Genomic DNA, 16,019 nt, shown 5'->3' on the forward strand with positions numbered 1-16,019 from the left:
GAACTCCCGGGGCGGGAAGTGGTGCGGGCTCACGCCTCTAGCCCGCATCCCTGGCCCGCCCCGACCCAGTCAAAAGCCGCGCCCTCCATCCTGGCTGTGATTGGGCCCGGCGTCCAGAAACTGGAGCCGCTCATTGGCTTCCAGGAGGTCCAGACTCCCATGGGCCCGCCCCCCTGCCAGGCCCGTATTCCCTTCTCTTTAATTTGTTAGCCTAGCTCCCTCTTTTCGCCTTCTGAGGGGAACGTGGGGGCGGTCCGAGCGCAGGGATGTCGCTGCGCGTTTTCCTCTCAGGGCACCTCCGTTAGCTGGGGCCGAGCTGCCCAGCCCCTTTCACTCCTTCAGGGTGCTTGCCCCTCTGGCCTGGCCCGTGTGTTACGGCTCCGGCTTCTCGGGCACCTCCTCCCTAGAGCCCCCAACCGGCTGCCAGAGCGGCCCCGACTAGCCTCCTCCCCTCACAGCCGTCAGACTCCCCTCCTCAATCTTTAGTCCCCTCATATTCCATCCTTTCTCCTCGCTTGGAAAGAGACCGGAGAGAATTTTGCACCCCCCGCTCCCCGAGAAGACCCCCTTACCAGCCGGTGTTTCGGGTTGGGGGACGCTGCGAGGACGCCTGGCGCCCTTTTGTGCGCGTTCAGTGCCCAGCAGTATCTCCCAGACCAGCACCCCCCGACCCTCCAGTCTCCATGTCTTAGAGAAGCCAAAATCGAGAGTTATATAATTTCTAGTGTTGCTGTTTCTCCTGCCTGAGGAAACACTTCATCGCGTGGAGGGTGCAGGACATTTCTGTGCTCTTCTATATAAGAACGGGGTGTGGGCAGGGGTGGCCGGCGGTAGCAGAGAGATTTGTTTTTTCTGCAAAAGGAAGGTGGGTAGTTTGGAGAGAGACTGAGGGAAAAAGGGTGGATGTGGAAGCCAAGCGGCCGAACTCTCTCATTTAGGAAACCGCGAACTGTTTGCACCGCTTATGCTCACATGCCTAATACTACTACAGCGTCTCAGAAAACACCTTTGGGGGAAGGTTTGACTTGTCTCGAACAGTCTCAGTGTTTTTCCTCGCCGGATAGGGAGCTGCTTGGATGCGAAGAGACGGCATGATGTGAATGACTCCAGTGTGAAGAAATCTTCGCCAACTCATCCTGCATCAAGTGCCCATTGAGTAGCACTGTCACTTTAATGTCTCCATGCCAGGGGATTGCTTTCCTTCTTTTCAATCCTCTCGGTTAATACGTGGGAGGATCAGAATCAGAGGGGGCATTAAGGATCAAGCTTGAGGGGCTTGGAGAACACAGAAGAAAAAAAATGAAAGTGACAGCAAGCTGGATCCTGTCTTACTGAGGGGGTGAGATCCGGAACTTCTGGTCCAGTGAATAGAAAGGGGCCTTTCAGTCTGTGTTCTGCCCCAGAAAACTGTCCAAACTCACCCACCTTTTTTAGAGACTAGAGTCAAAGAGGTTTTTAAAAGTATTTTTTGGGGGTGAGGGTTTTAAATTTTTCTCTAAAGAATTGAGGGTTTTTATCATCAACCAGTTCATCTTTGATCATGTATTGAGTAATGAGACAGCTGTGTAAATTTGGTTTGTGCCTTAATTGAGTTAGTCATCGAACTCCAAAAATGTTGCTGCCTGAAGAGGAGTTTTAATAATGTTTTCTATGCTTACAATAATTTTCTTTTTAAACAGAACAAATGTTTTATAAACATTGAAAAACCTGCAAAACTCAAAAGCTATTTTTCTTTAAACTCCGTGGGCACTGTCAAAGTTGGTGGAAAAAATACATCATTTTTTCTTTATTTGAAAGAGAAGACAGCCTGGATTTCAAACAGTGAAGTGGTTTGCAACAGTTACCTGGCTCTTGGCCTCCATCCAGGTGGATCAAGTTGAGACCTGAAAAGAGATCTTGAATCCTGTGGCAGTGGAAAGACCCAAGAATGCCAGTCAAGAAGAAAGGTGGGCTATGAGGCTTTCTATATATGTTTCTCCTTTTTCTTGGTTCTGCTATTTGCAGTTTAAATTGTAGTCCATTTGAGAGTAGAATTTTCCTTGGGATGTAGTCATTGTAATGATGTCTTTTCTGTGGTACATCATTCAGTAATATTACTTTACTAAATGAAAACCAAGTAGGACTGTGGTATTTAATTATAGGCATTTATGGTTTCGTAAATCAGGTGGTATAAATCACCATTTGTAATCAGCGTAAATTTGATACCACAGATTTGGGATTTTCTTTAGCTTGCTTTCTTAGCTTGTTAAAGGTTACTTTTACACAGTCTTCAAAAAAGAAACCTGTACAGTGCAGCTCTTCCTCATGGATTTAATATTTATCAAGCAAATTGCATAGTTGTAAAAGATAAAGTTGTTTGTAGTGAATGCAATTATAGATTTATTATTTATCTTTTATTAAAAATAGCTTTCATGTTTGGGTTTACTCTAGTGGAAATCACTTTTGTGATAAAGCACCACTTTGGTAACTGTTGTGCTTTTCCAGATGTATACATTATCCAGTAACATGATTGGCAAATTCTGCAAATGAGGTAAACACCTCACTCCCCACCCCCACTGATCAAGATCTGGAAGGTTCCTGAAGTATAGTTTATTATAGGTCACACCTTGGGATTCACTTTAGCCTAGATCTACCCCAGGTGAACCTTGTTCACCTAAGGATCCTGGAGAAGCTGGTGTTTTTTGTTTTTTGTTTTTTGACATTTTATAGAAGACCAGATCAACTATAGAGGAGTTTTTTAAAGAGTTTTAAACTAAAATGTGTATCAATACCCTTGAACTCTACTGTAGTGGACTAGTATAGATCCAAATGTTGACCATTTATTTGAGTTGCTACAGTCTGAAACTAAAGCTTAGTGTGAAGGTTAAGGTGCAGCCTGGCTCTGCATGATGTTTAATCCTACCTGTGGATTTGGAAGGTGTATTGAGGAAACTTATAATCAGTGAGATTCTTTACCCAACTGCTGTCTGTAGAGAAGGACAATGATATATAAAACCTCTGAAACACCTAGAAATGTCCCTTTGTATGCTGGAATTTAAGACTGGGCTTGTTTCCTTCTCCTGCTCTCCTCCATAATATCACTGAGAGAAGTAAACTCTCCTTGAGATTTTGGAGCTACACCTGTCCATACCTGACACAATTGGTTTATTTGGAACAAGAATGATTTGGGGGAATGTAGCCAATAAAGGATACGTCTCTTTGACTTATTTAGCTTGGGGTGTATTTTTATTCTTTCTACCATTTATTGTGCTCTAGTTAGTGTCCCTTTTGGACTTACTTTAAACTAGTAATTGAATTAAACACATTGTGTGTGTGTGTGTGTGTGTGTGTGTATGAGACGGAGACAGAAGAGGAAGAGAGGGAAGGGAGAGAGGAAAGGGAGAGAGAAAGAGAGGGATAAAAGGTATCTGGAAAGGAGGCGGAGGAAAGGCATTGATGTTCTAGATATAACTTAACTAAGCAGGGTGAACTTAAGATTTCTAAACCCAACAGACTGAGTTTTTTAAAAAAGTTCCTACCTTTAAAGGAAGTTACAAAAATTGCCATTATTGAAAACCATACTTTATGAGAAATAATTTATTTCCTTCCCTGCTTCCTTCCCTCCTTTTCTTTCCTCCCTCCCTCCTTCCTCTTCTCTTATTCTTTACCAATGGGTTGATTGTAGTGGGTCTAATTTTTTAAGGAATCAACAAGTTCTAATTAACAAAGTACAAAGTTCTAATTAACAAGTACATATTTGGATATTACTAAAGTATATGCATTATGTAATTTACTTCATGAACTAATCTAGAGAAACAGCTTATCTTTTTAAAAATCTCTTAAAACAGTATTAAGATATATATTTTAAAATATTATAGACAGCTAACCAAACAACTTATGACATGTACATTATATTTTTAATTAGCTAAGCTTACTATCTGTACTGTTTCTATAAGTAAAACAAATACTTTGAAGTATAACCTAGATTTATTCTGAAGAGAGCACAGTCCTCTATCATCTTGAATCTTTTCTCTTTCTTTTTTTTTTTAATATTTGTGCTTCTTCTTTTGTATTTTTAAAAAATTTATTTATTTATTTTTGGCTGCGTTGGGTCTTCATTGCTGCGCGCGGGCTTTCTCTAGTTGCGGCGAGCGGGGGCTACTCTTCGTTGCGGTGCACGGGCTTCTCATTGTGGTGGCTTCTCTTGTTGTGGATCATGGCCTCTAGGCTCGCAGGCTTCAGTAGTTGTGGCTCGTGAGCTCAGTAGTTGTTGCTCACGGGCTCTAGAGCGCAGGCTCAGTAGTTGTGGTGCACGGGCTTAGTTGCTCCACGGCATGTGGGATCTTCCCGGACCAGGGCTTGAACCTGTGTGCCCTGCATTGGCAGGCGAATTCTTAACCACTGTGCCAACAGGGAAGTCCCTCCTTTTTCTTTCTTCATTGTTGCATGTGGTAGATAGGATGGAAGCTAGGCTTTATGTAATCTTAAACAATAACTATCCTCATAGAGCCAAGTGTTTATTCATTGTTGAATATATTCTTATTACAATAAGAAATTTTCATAAGACATATTTCTCACTTGTTATATATTTTGTATGTTATTGTAAAAGTAGAGAGTAGTTTCTCTGATTGGTAACATGTAAGCATGGAAGGAAGTGGGAATGGATGTGACATCTAAGTACATTTTTTTTTTTTTTTTTTTTGCTGCACCTCACAGCATGCAGAATCTTAGTTCCCTGAATAGAGATGGAACCCCGGCCCGCTGCAGTGGAAGCACAGGGTTGTAACCACTGGACCACCGGGAAAGTCCCTAAGTACATTTTTAGGTGCTATTCTTGATTGTTCTTAGGTAAGCCAAAACTGCTATATTCAGTGCTATTTTGCTTTATGACATTACTTCCTACCTCTTCTACCTCACACTCTTCACATTTTTATAGATCTCAGTTTTATCAACAGAACACTCATCATTTCTTCTTCAGAGATATTTTTCTCCCAACAGTCGCTTTTCATTCAGGATTCTCTTTTCTACAGTTGTAACTTGATTTGCTCCCAGCTGAGCCTTTATGATATCTTTGACCTGTTTTAAATTCTGAAAATTCAGGGCCAATCCAAGATAAGTTGTATCAGCATTCTCTGATATGATGCAAGGTCATGATGTATAGTAAGGGGCTATTTCAACAGACTTGTGAATTGATCTGATTTCATGTTGGATTAATGCAAGAAATAAAAGTTAACGATAGTTGTGTTCTCCCCTGTGGTTTTTGCAGAAAGTTGCTGTTTTAGTGATAAAATATACTTCAACAGAATGTTTTAGTACATTGCAGTTTCTTTTTTGAGCAGTTTTTTGTTCTCTTCACTGTCATTAAATATGTGAAAAAAATCAATGCTTTTAATACTTTGAGGTTGATGTTTATTTCATTTGTGTTTTTAAAAAGTTGTCCTATTCTGCTCTTCTTTTAAATTGGTATAGAAGTCTATCTGATGTTATTAATTTACATGACACTTTATTTCCTTTGAATTCTTCTGTTGCAACTGTTTTTAGCCATATAATAGAGTATGTATACCATGTACTGAAACTTAAACACTGTCATTTTCATAATTCACATGTTTTGACATTGTTCTTTTTAAAGGAAGTTGAAGAATGTTGTGTGATTAGAATCCCAAGACATGATATTGCCATGTATCTTACGGACATTTGTGAAATTGAGATTGTTGTTTCCTGGGTTTACACTCTTTCCTTTTGGTTGACTGTATACTTCATAAAAGTGTCATTTCTGTTTTTCTTTTTTCCCCCACTCTCTGGGAGGGAACTTATAACTCTTATGTTTAATTTTTCCTCATTTAAAAATTTCTTTCATTATCTATTTCCTGTACTTTGTGGCTTAACTTCTTTTTTGTAGGATCTCACTAGTTTATATTTGCCTTTCATTATCTGAGCATCTGAGCATACTCTCTATCTCTAGCTTTTCTTCAATTACTAAGTTTTTTTTTTAGGTTCTCTAAAGGGGAAAACATGTACCTAAATTTATTGACTACACCTGAGTAGCTATTTTATCCCTTCTGTACGTACTTCACCAAGTTTTTGTTTGAACTTTTGTGTTTGCCATACCAGGATTATATTCAGATGCTTTTTCAATTTCAAAAAACTTCATGCTTTTTCTTTTTCTGAGCCAGTAGAACTCAAAAGAGTTAAGCCCCAGAGAGGGATGGGAAAAGGCAGATTTCAAACTTTTGTAATTTCTGTAAGTCAAAGTAAGATAACTTACTAAAGATTTTTTTAGATTTAAAATCCCTCAAAAGGGACATCTTGACCTTGGTTGAGAGAATTGTTGAAAATCATGACGCCACAGATTCTTTTTTTTTTTTTTAATTTTTAATTTAATTTATTTTTTTATACAGCAGGTTCTTATTAGTTATCTACTTTATACATATTAGTGTATACATGTCAATCCCAATCTCCCAATTCATCACACCACCACCGCCCTCCTGCCACTTTCCCCCCTTGGTGTGCATATGTTTGTTCTCTACGTCAAGCCACAGATCCTTGATGTTGGAAAATATTCATCAATCCAGGAGGCATGAAGAGAGAACATTCTGGAGAGAGAAATAGAAGAATACTCTTTGTATTCAACTACTGAGTAGGAGTATGTTATGAAGCAAATAATAGGCATAGTGTTAAAATTATCTGTTAATTGATTTTATTTTACAGTTTTTATGTATTGGGAATGTTGCAAATGATATGCTAATGAACTTACACCATAAAATATTTGAACTGTTAGGTTTTTGGGAAACTGCCCAAGTGCTCCATTCATGATAGAATATTTGATCTCTCCTTTAGGCCTATGATTGGTTACATCTTTGGGTGGAAGAGTCTAGTCAGTGAGAATATGTACACAAAATATTGGATTTTTAAAACATCAGATTAAGACATTCAATTCATTTATGCCTTTGCCAATCAGTCAATTAATCCGGCACTCTTCTATAACAATGCATTCAGTAAACTATAAGAATGCTCTTCTTTCTTAATTATATACTCTCATTATACGCTCTTATTTTATTTTATTTTTTTTAAAGGAATTCCTTTATTTTTATTATTTATTTATTTATTTATTTTTGGCTGTGTTGGGTCTTCGTTTCTGTGCAAGGGCTTTCTCTAGTTGCGGCAAGCGGGGGCCACTCTTCATCGTGGTGGGCGGGCCTCTCACTGTCGCGGCCTCTGTTGTTGCGGAGCACAGGCTCCAGACGCGCAGGCTCAGTAATTGTGGCTCATGGGCCTAGTTGCTCTGCGGCATGTGGGATCTTCCCAGACCAGGGCTCGAACACGTGTCCCCTGCATTGGCAGGCAGATTTTCAACCACTGCGCCACCAGGGAAGCCCTATACGCTCTTATTTCTTAATATTTATTGTGTAACCATGTCAGTGATGATAGAATATTTTTGAGTATAATGCTGAGATGTAGAAAATCTTTTTTTTTTTTTACTGGAGCAAGAGCACTTGCACCCCAGCTATAATTCCTGCTCAGGAGTTTGTAGCAGTCAAGGCACGAGGGCTCTGTATCCTCAATGTAGGTTGCTTTGTCAGCAAAGGATCATGAGTTACCCAGTCTCTTCTGTCCAGTCAGTCATTCCAAATTCCAAGTAGTAAGCTTTCTGCATAGGTTCAGTTTTTAGTGAGTTTTTCAAAGCTATTTCAAGAATTATGGCCAAATTGCCTCTATTATGAAACAATTCTCCTGACCTCATTTGTTTTAGGATTTAAAATCAAGAGGAAATGATATAAAGTAGAAACTCCTGTGAAAATGAATTAAGTTAAATCTTTCAAAGATTATGAGTAAGATTATGTATCCCATTGCTGCTGATGACACATCTTGCTAGCCATTAGGGCCCTAATTCTGTTAGAGTAAGACTCTGAGGCTTCTGTAGGGGGCCTGTCATTTTGGAGAGTTGTGACATCTTTACCATTGAAAGTGTGGTGAGACTTGAAATAAACCTGATAGGTTCTGTACTATTTAAAATACCTTATAGGTAATAAACTATAAATTATTTTAAAAGGTAAACTTGGGTATGTATTTAAGGAAATAGCTTTCCTTCTATTTATTTATTCCATCATTTATCCATTCAACAAAGATTTATTGAGTGCCTGCTATGTACCAGGCACTGTGCTAGGTGCATGTTTTACAGTGGCAAATGATATTCGGTGTCTGCCTTTATGATGCTTAAAATTTATTAGGGAGACAGATATGGACACAGGCAATTTCACTGTGTATGTTGGGATTAACGTCGTGTCATGTTCATTTCTTTGAATCATGTCCCTATAATCCTCAATAGCAGTGATATTGTGGGAAAAACCTAGACCAGTAGTCAGAAGACGTGGCTTCTAGGAGAAAGGACAAGATCTGATAATCACTGAGCTGGACTCTCAGTCTATAAATTTAGGTGTGTAAGAAATATCCATTTATTTTCTATAGTTCAACTTTATTTTTGACTCTTGATTACTAAGTTGTGGGCAGAATCACTCCAGTCCTTTTTGAGTTTTTTCCTACTTCCGTGGGGTTATGGTAGGGTTCCATCTGGAATGGGGGTATACTCTGGTCATTGATCATCTATATACAACAGTTTACCTCTGAGGCATGAGTTGTTGTGTCTAGATGGTTCTTTCTGGTCTGGCAACAATTGCTACTTCTAAGACATGTATTTAAATGTTTTTTCCCCAGAATTTCTGTGTTTCTGTTTGCCTAGCTGCATAATGATGCTTTTCCTCTCTGGGGTCTTTCTGCCTTTCAGGCAATGCTGCCAGGAAACAGAGCCTAGATACCTGCTGCCTTGGGATCCAAAAACTTCTCTTATTTTTCAACTGAGAAAATCTCTTTCTGGACTGGGGAGGGGCTAGGAGATGTCCCTCTCTCTGCATGTACCTGAGAATCTCTCTTTCATCTCTGAAACAAACATTTCTTTTATTTGGAGGGTTTAGGCTTTTGGAAAGCAACACTGGGATAACTTTAAAATCCCATCGGTTTTCTGTCCTGGTACATACCTCCCCTGAGGCAATAAAGTACAAAACCAGTTACCAGCTTGAATGAGAAGAAAGGAAATGGGAACATTTAGGGAGAGAAGAAATTAACATCTCAAAGTGCCAGCCTCGCACAGGTATTTCTTCACATGCCTTCTTATGATAATGCCACCAGGTGACCTTGTGAAAATCATATCATCTTTCTGAACCTCAGTTTCCTTTTCTAAAAGGGGTTTAATACTTCCCCCCCATATATTTTCTTTTCCCCATCAAATAAGATAATATGTATTAACTTCACTTTTATAAAGTTAGTGATAGAATTAGGACAGGAAGCTCATCCAATGTTCTTTCTACTGTATGAGTGAGGTATTCTTTGAACAAATGAATGGCATCATGGTGCAGTGGAGGAGAGTCCCGGGACGGAATCCTGTCTTTACCATTAGCTGAATAAGTTATCTAAAGAAGATCAACAGACTGAGCTTCAAATTCCTCATCTTAAGACATGACTGCACTAATAATATCCAACTCTTAGGATTATTGAGACAATCAAAGAAAAATATCTAGCCCATGTGGAAATTGTTTTGGGAATAGGAAAGTGCTATACAAATGCTTATCAGAATACTTTCTTTCTTTCTTTTTTTTTTTTTGGTCCAAGGAAGAGGAAAGTTGTGTTCAGAGGAAAGTTGTCTCCTTCCATCAGTTGTCTGGGTTCAGCTTCCTGGTCAGCTTCTGGAGTTAGCCTACCCAGATGTGGCACGTACACATCTGGTTACAGAAAGGAAATGCCACACTGTGCTTTTTTTTAGAATAGAATAATGTTTCTTATGAGTATTTCTTCTCTTTCAATGTTGCTAAAGTAATCTGTAAACCATCCAATATTTACAAAATGATTGCAGTCTTTAGATCTGCTTTAAGTCTGGCCATACATTTTCCCCACAATTTAAATTCCAAGTTTTACCTATTTTTTCATTTTCTTTTTCTAGTTTGTTACAACTGGAATAAGGCATGTTTCAGTATTCAGCTGAAGATGCAATTTACTATCTTCTTTCTTTCTATTTATTACTATTTAACCTTGTACTTTTCCCATTGTTCTCTTCAACAATTCTATAGAAATTGTGAAAGCATGACTTATCTGAAAGGTAGTAATATAAATTCACCATTTCATATTAATATCTTTTTGTGTCAATAGGGGAAATAGCCTTATCAACAGGTGTTTGTTGAAGTATATTTAAAAAATTTTTTTGGGAGGGGGCGGGCTGGAAGTATAGTATAATAGCTAAGGACAATTAAAGAAAAAAGAAACACTGATCCTTTCCCAGTAAGTTACGTTTCAATATGGCATAATACTTAAAAGTATGGGCTTTGGTGCCAGATAGACCATGCTTTATACCCTGGTTCCAACACTGGTTGTGTAGCCTTGGGCAAGTTATTTCATTTCTCTCAGTTTGTTTCCTCATTTGCAAAATGTGTATAGTAGTATTTCTTGGGGTTCTTGTGAAAATTATATAAGGTGATCTCTGCAGAATGCTTAGCATTGCTCAAAAAATGCCAGCTAATTTTATTAGCAATAAAATGACACCTTTGATGTATCACCTTGAACTGTATATTTTAATATTAAAACAGCTTCTTTTTAAAGACCTGGTACGAGGATAACTTTTCTGTTGGCATTCATCATTTTATTATTTTCATATGAATATCTTAATTTACAAAATAACAAGAACAATAATGTCAATAATAAGAATTAAGCACATATAAGTACTTCCTAATAAAATATTTTTATTTGCTAGTCATAATGTCTTATATTGTAAATAATGATCAAAAACTGTTCAGTGTTGCATATATTCATTTGAAATGGCATGAGAGAGGGAAAAACTCTAATCATTTTTGTTTGTTTCAATTGATATATATCACACCGTAGTTAGGATGATCTTTCTAAAACTTTAAAAAATGGTCATGCTCATCTTTATTAAAAAATCTTCCATGGCTTATTATTCCTCCTTCAGTATAAGGCCAAACATAGCATGGTCTGTATGGCATCAATTTACTTCTCTGTTCTCACGGCCCCTGGTACCTCATCATAGCATGACCCCACTCTATTTTAATCTTTTACTTTGTTTAAATTTTCTATTTAATTATCTTTACTTTCAGACAAAAGAAATCCCTAAGAGGGTAGAATATTTATCTTGTTCAGTGTTGAGTTCCCAGTGTCTAGAGCATAGTAAGATAAATATTTGATTAATGAATGAAAGAACTTTTTATCTCTATCAGGTTTTAAAGGTAGGACCATTTTAGTTTATATGTTATAAATATAATTTTTATATTAATAAACACATGTAAAAATAAGAGATTCAACATATAACCCTAGATTCTAAAATTCAGTGATAAAATTATGTCTGATTGGTCAAGTTTTATTTTTTTTCCGTAGAAATATGCTCAACTCTGTTTCTGGAGGATTAAGGGTGGTACTGTGGAGAGAACACTATACTTGAAATCAAAAGCTTTAAGATTAAGCTCCAAATCTGTTATTCAGTAGTTCTGTGATTGGACAAGCCACTATGAATTTCAGTTTCATGTAAAATAGGCAATATGACTTCTCAGTGGTGGGAATCAGATCAGATAATGCACGTGAAAGTTCTTTCTAAACTGTAAAAATGTTACATAAATTTATTTAAAGGAATTTCAGTATTCTAAATTATTTGTGTATTTAGTTTACCCTTTCCTCTATTACACTTTGATCTTAGTTTTCTGAACAATACCATCACATGTTCTATAATTCTTCCTTTTATTTTTTGTTGTGGCAAATAATTTTATGTTATCCTTTCTCTCTTTCTAAAATTTCATTTGTTAGCAGTATTGCCGTTTGCTGTTTCAAATTTAAATCACCTGTCCCAAATTATTTGTAACTTTTTGGTAATGCTATTCTTAAACCAAATACAAAAGAGTTGAAGCTTAATTAACAGACACATGATTACCTATAATTCCAGTTATGTAACATTCACTATATCCTTTGGATTGCGTATTTCATGCAAAAATTTTTTATTTAAAAAAATGATTTCCGGACTTCCCTGGTGGTCCAGTGGTTAAGACTCCACACTTCCAATGCAGGGAGCGGGGATTCGATCCCTGGTCAGGAAACTAAGATCCCACATGCTGCACAGCACAGCCAAAAAAAATAAATAAATTAAAAATTAAAAAATTAAAAACTAAGGGGAAATTTAAAAAAAGAAGATTTCCCTCCTATTTCCTCCTGTACATGCCTTCAGGTATTCCAAATTTAGTTTCATCCTTTCAGTAGACTCAGGAGTCATATGAATACAGATTTCCTTTAACAAAGAAAATAGGAAAATTGAGGCCGTTTTATTGGCAATTCAGGTGAAAAAAATCTCCACTTATACCTGGTTTAATTTGAACATCAATTAAAGTATTCATCCTGACTTACCTGGATGATTATCTCAACTTTTCACTTTATTCAAGTAGTCAACATCTAGCTAGGGATCTTTGACTCGTATAACAAGATCCTTGTCATCTTTTTTTTTTTTTTTGCTTAATTTATCATCTTTGTATAGGTATCTAGTTTTAGATTACCTTCGAATTCAACCTTTCATGAATCAGAAATAAGAATTTAATCAGAAATGGAATTGACACTATGTAGTGATCATTATTGATAATCAAAAGAAGCGTAAAAGGGCAGCCAGAATTCCAGCATTAGATGCTGGCATGCAAAAGCCTAAGTTGTCTAAGATAGACTTGACCGTATTTGACCATTTGTTTTTTCCTATATTCTACCATCTTGTTTTATGTGTCAGATTTTTCTCATACAGAGATGAGAGGCATAATAAGCTCTGCTGGTTTAGAGACCATCTAGCTGCTTTGAATCAATAGTGTCTTCCCTGGGTAGTCACTCAATAAATATATGTTGAATGAATTAGTGAAAGTCCCCTTACGTAGCAAATTATATTTGTAGATGTGATTATGAGAATGCTATTGATACATTTTTGAGAATTGCCATTCACAGGAAAAAAATCTCAGAATAAGTGAGTACCTACAAAATTACATCTTTTTCACAGAGGAAAAAGAATTATAATTGTAAAGAAAAAAGAAAAAATGCCTGGCACTTAGACTTTTAAAAATTATCTGTTTAACAGATGAAAGAATGAGAAAGGCTAAAGCTTGAAGCACTATAGATAATCAGATAACTAGCGCCCAAAGATACATATGAGAACTGAGAGAGGTATACTATAATTATGACATTGTTGATTATTTACATTAGTGGTTAGGAATGCGTTAGAAACTCAGGTATAGTAAGCCACTCTCTTTTCAGGGAAACAGCTGATTGTTTAATTGTTGACAAAATGGGGATTCAAATATTTGTCCCTGATTCAAAGAGTTGTTAAAAATATTATATCAGGTAAAGTATCAAAGCATTTTTAAAAATTAAAGGTTTATACACACGTACTAGGATATGTTTATAACACCATCTTTTGTTAATATATGTCTTATTTTAAAATTGGAGAGAGTTCCTGTGCATCCATTTTCATTTTTATATTTCTATCCTTCTTAGGTAAAAAAAGAACTAATTACACAATGTCCTTCTCCATTCATTACTGCTTATTGAAATTCTCCCTTCTTTTAAGGGAGTAAGCTATATTATATAGGAGCATGAGAGAAGGCCTCATTGATAAGGTGACATATGAGCAGAGACGTGAAAGAAGTGAAGTAGTAAGCTTCATGGATATTTGAAGGAAGAATGTCTAGGCAGAATGGCAAGTGTAGAGTCTCTGTGGTAGGAGGGTTCTTGATGTATTTGAGAAAGAGCAGAGACCACTGTGGTTGGAGTAGACGAGCAGGAGAGGTGTAAAAGCTGAAATCGGAGAGGGAGGCTTTTGTCGAGTGAGATGGGGAGTCACTGGAGGGTTTGAGTTGAGGAGTGATCCTATCTGACTTCTGACTTAAAAACATCTTCCTGGCTGCTGTGTTTAGAAAAGACTGTAGGAGGGCAAAAGTGACATCATGTAGACTTGTAAGAGGTTATTTCATTAATGCAGGAGATAGATGATGGTCTGGACCAGGGTAGTAGCACTGGAGGTGGTGAGAAGTGATGGGATTCTGTATGTAATTTGATGTTAGAGCCAACAGGCTTTATTGATGGATTAGATGTAGAGAGTTAGAGAAGAAGAATGAATGACGACTCCAGCGATTTCTGGCCTGAACAACTGGAAGGATGAGAGATGGAGAACATTGCAGGGGAAGCAGATCGGGGTGGTGGATAAGATCTGGAGTCCAGTTTTGACAAGTTAAAGTTTGACATTTTCTTTTTTTACCTGGAGAGCTGGTTTGTTAAACATTTACCAGCATTCACTGCTTGGAAGCCTAGTGAAGAAAATGTTTCAAGAGTGCAACAGTATCAAATGTTGCTGATGGGTCAAGTGAGATGACTGAGAATTGACCACTGGATTTAGTAGGATGGAGATAATAGGTAACCTTGGCAAGAGCAGTTTTAGTGGAATTACTGGAAAGAAAAGTCTGATTAGGGTAGTCTCAAGAAAGAATGAAGGGAAATTTAAAGGAGTTTTGCTCTAGAGGGGAACAGAGAAATGGGGACTATAGTTAGTTGGAGAGGAATGAGGCATAAAGGAAAGTTTTTAAAAATCGCTGATAATACAGTTGATTTGTATGCTGAAGGGAGTGATTGAATGCAGAGGAAAACAGTTGATGATGAAGCAATGTCCTTGAGTAGGCAAAAGAGACTAGGCTCAGGTGCTCAAGTAGAGGAGTTGGCCTTAGAGAGAAACACAAATATTTTATCCATAGTAAGAGGAGGGGAGGCAGAATATAGGGGTGCAGTTACAAATAAATCAGTAGATGTTATGTTAGGAGCTTGTGGAAGTTCTCTTATGATTTTCCGTAAAATAGAAAGCATGATCATCAGCTGAGAATGGCTGTGGGGGAGAAGAATTGGAAGGTTCGGGAGAAAGATATGAAATAAAGTACTCAATAAATATGAATTATTGTTATTATAATTGGTATTTAATCTGTGAAAGTGGTAGATTTGAAGGGGGAAAGGCTTTTAAAATTCAAAGACAATTGTCTTTGTAGTAATGATTGTGGATAATCATTTCACAATATATACGTATTATCAAAACTTCCTGTTGTACACCTTAAACATATACAAATTTTATTTGTTAATCATACCTCAGTAAAGCTGGCAGAAAAAGAATGAATCTCAAAGCATGGAAATTTTGATGAATATCCATCATATGATTTGAAAATATAAGGTAACAGGAGAAGAGCTCTGGTCAGATGGAGAAGTGCCAGGAATACCAAAAGAGACTTTTGAAGGAAGTGACATTGACTCTAAGTAAAACTCTTACTCATGACAGAATCTGGGCAAAGGATGAAATTGTGGAAAACCAATGATAATTCCAGTTGTCTTTCATCCCAAATGATACACATAAGAAACCCTTTTCATAATGTGCCTTATAAATGAAAAGTTTGTATATTGTTAGTTCCTCGGATAAGAATTCCTCAAACAGAGAGAACAAATAAAGATATATATATAATCATAAAAAGGAAAATTATCAGTGTAATATTTAAGACTCTGGTCTGAACTTTGTTGCCGTTTTCTTCAGAAGCTTTCCAAACATAATTTTATAAAACACAGGTTGATGATGAAAGCAGTTGTTTACTGGTTAAGATGTCTTGCCTTTTCTCATAATGCATTTCAGGTCTGAGTAAATCAATCAGTTACTGTATTTTGTATTCTTGGTGTACATAATTATTATTAGTTAAAAATATGTGACTTGACATTCTCCAAATCTTCATATTGGAACAACAAAATTGAATCTTCTGACTTCCAAAAAAAAAAAAAAGACAATTTTCACCTACTACACACAAAGACACTGTCACTTTGGTGACTTTTTCAAGGATATTTTGTCTTGCGGGCAATGAAGACGTGTAATCAAGAGCCATAATATAACAGTATGTATTAAGAATGCCTGCAGTATTTGTGTAGGCAAAATGGTTTGGAAGAAG

This window comes from Eschrichtius robustus, chromosome 11 (genome assembly GCF_028021215.1).
Source record: "Eschrichtius robustus isolate mEscRob2 chromosome 11, mEscRob2.pri, whole genome shotgun sequence".
Lineage (NCBI taxonomy): Eukaryota > Metazoa > Chordata > Mammalia > Artiodactyla > Eschrichtiidae > Eschrichtius > Eschrichtius robustus.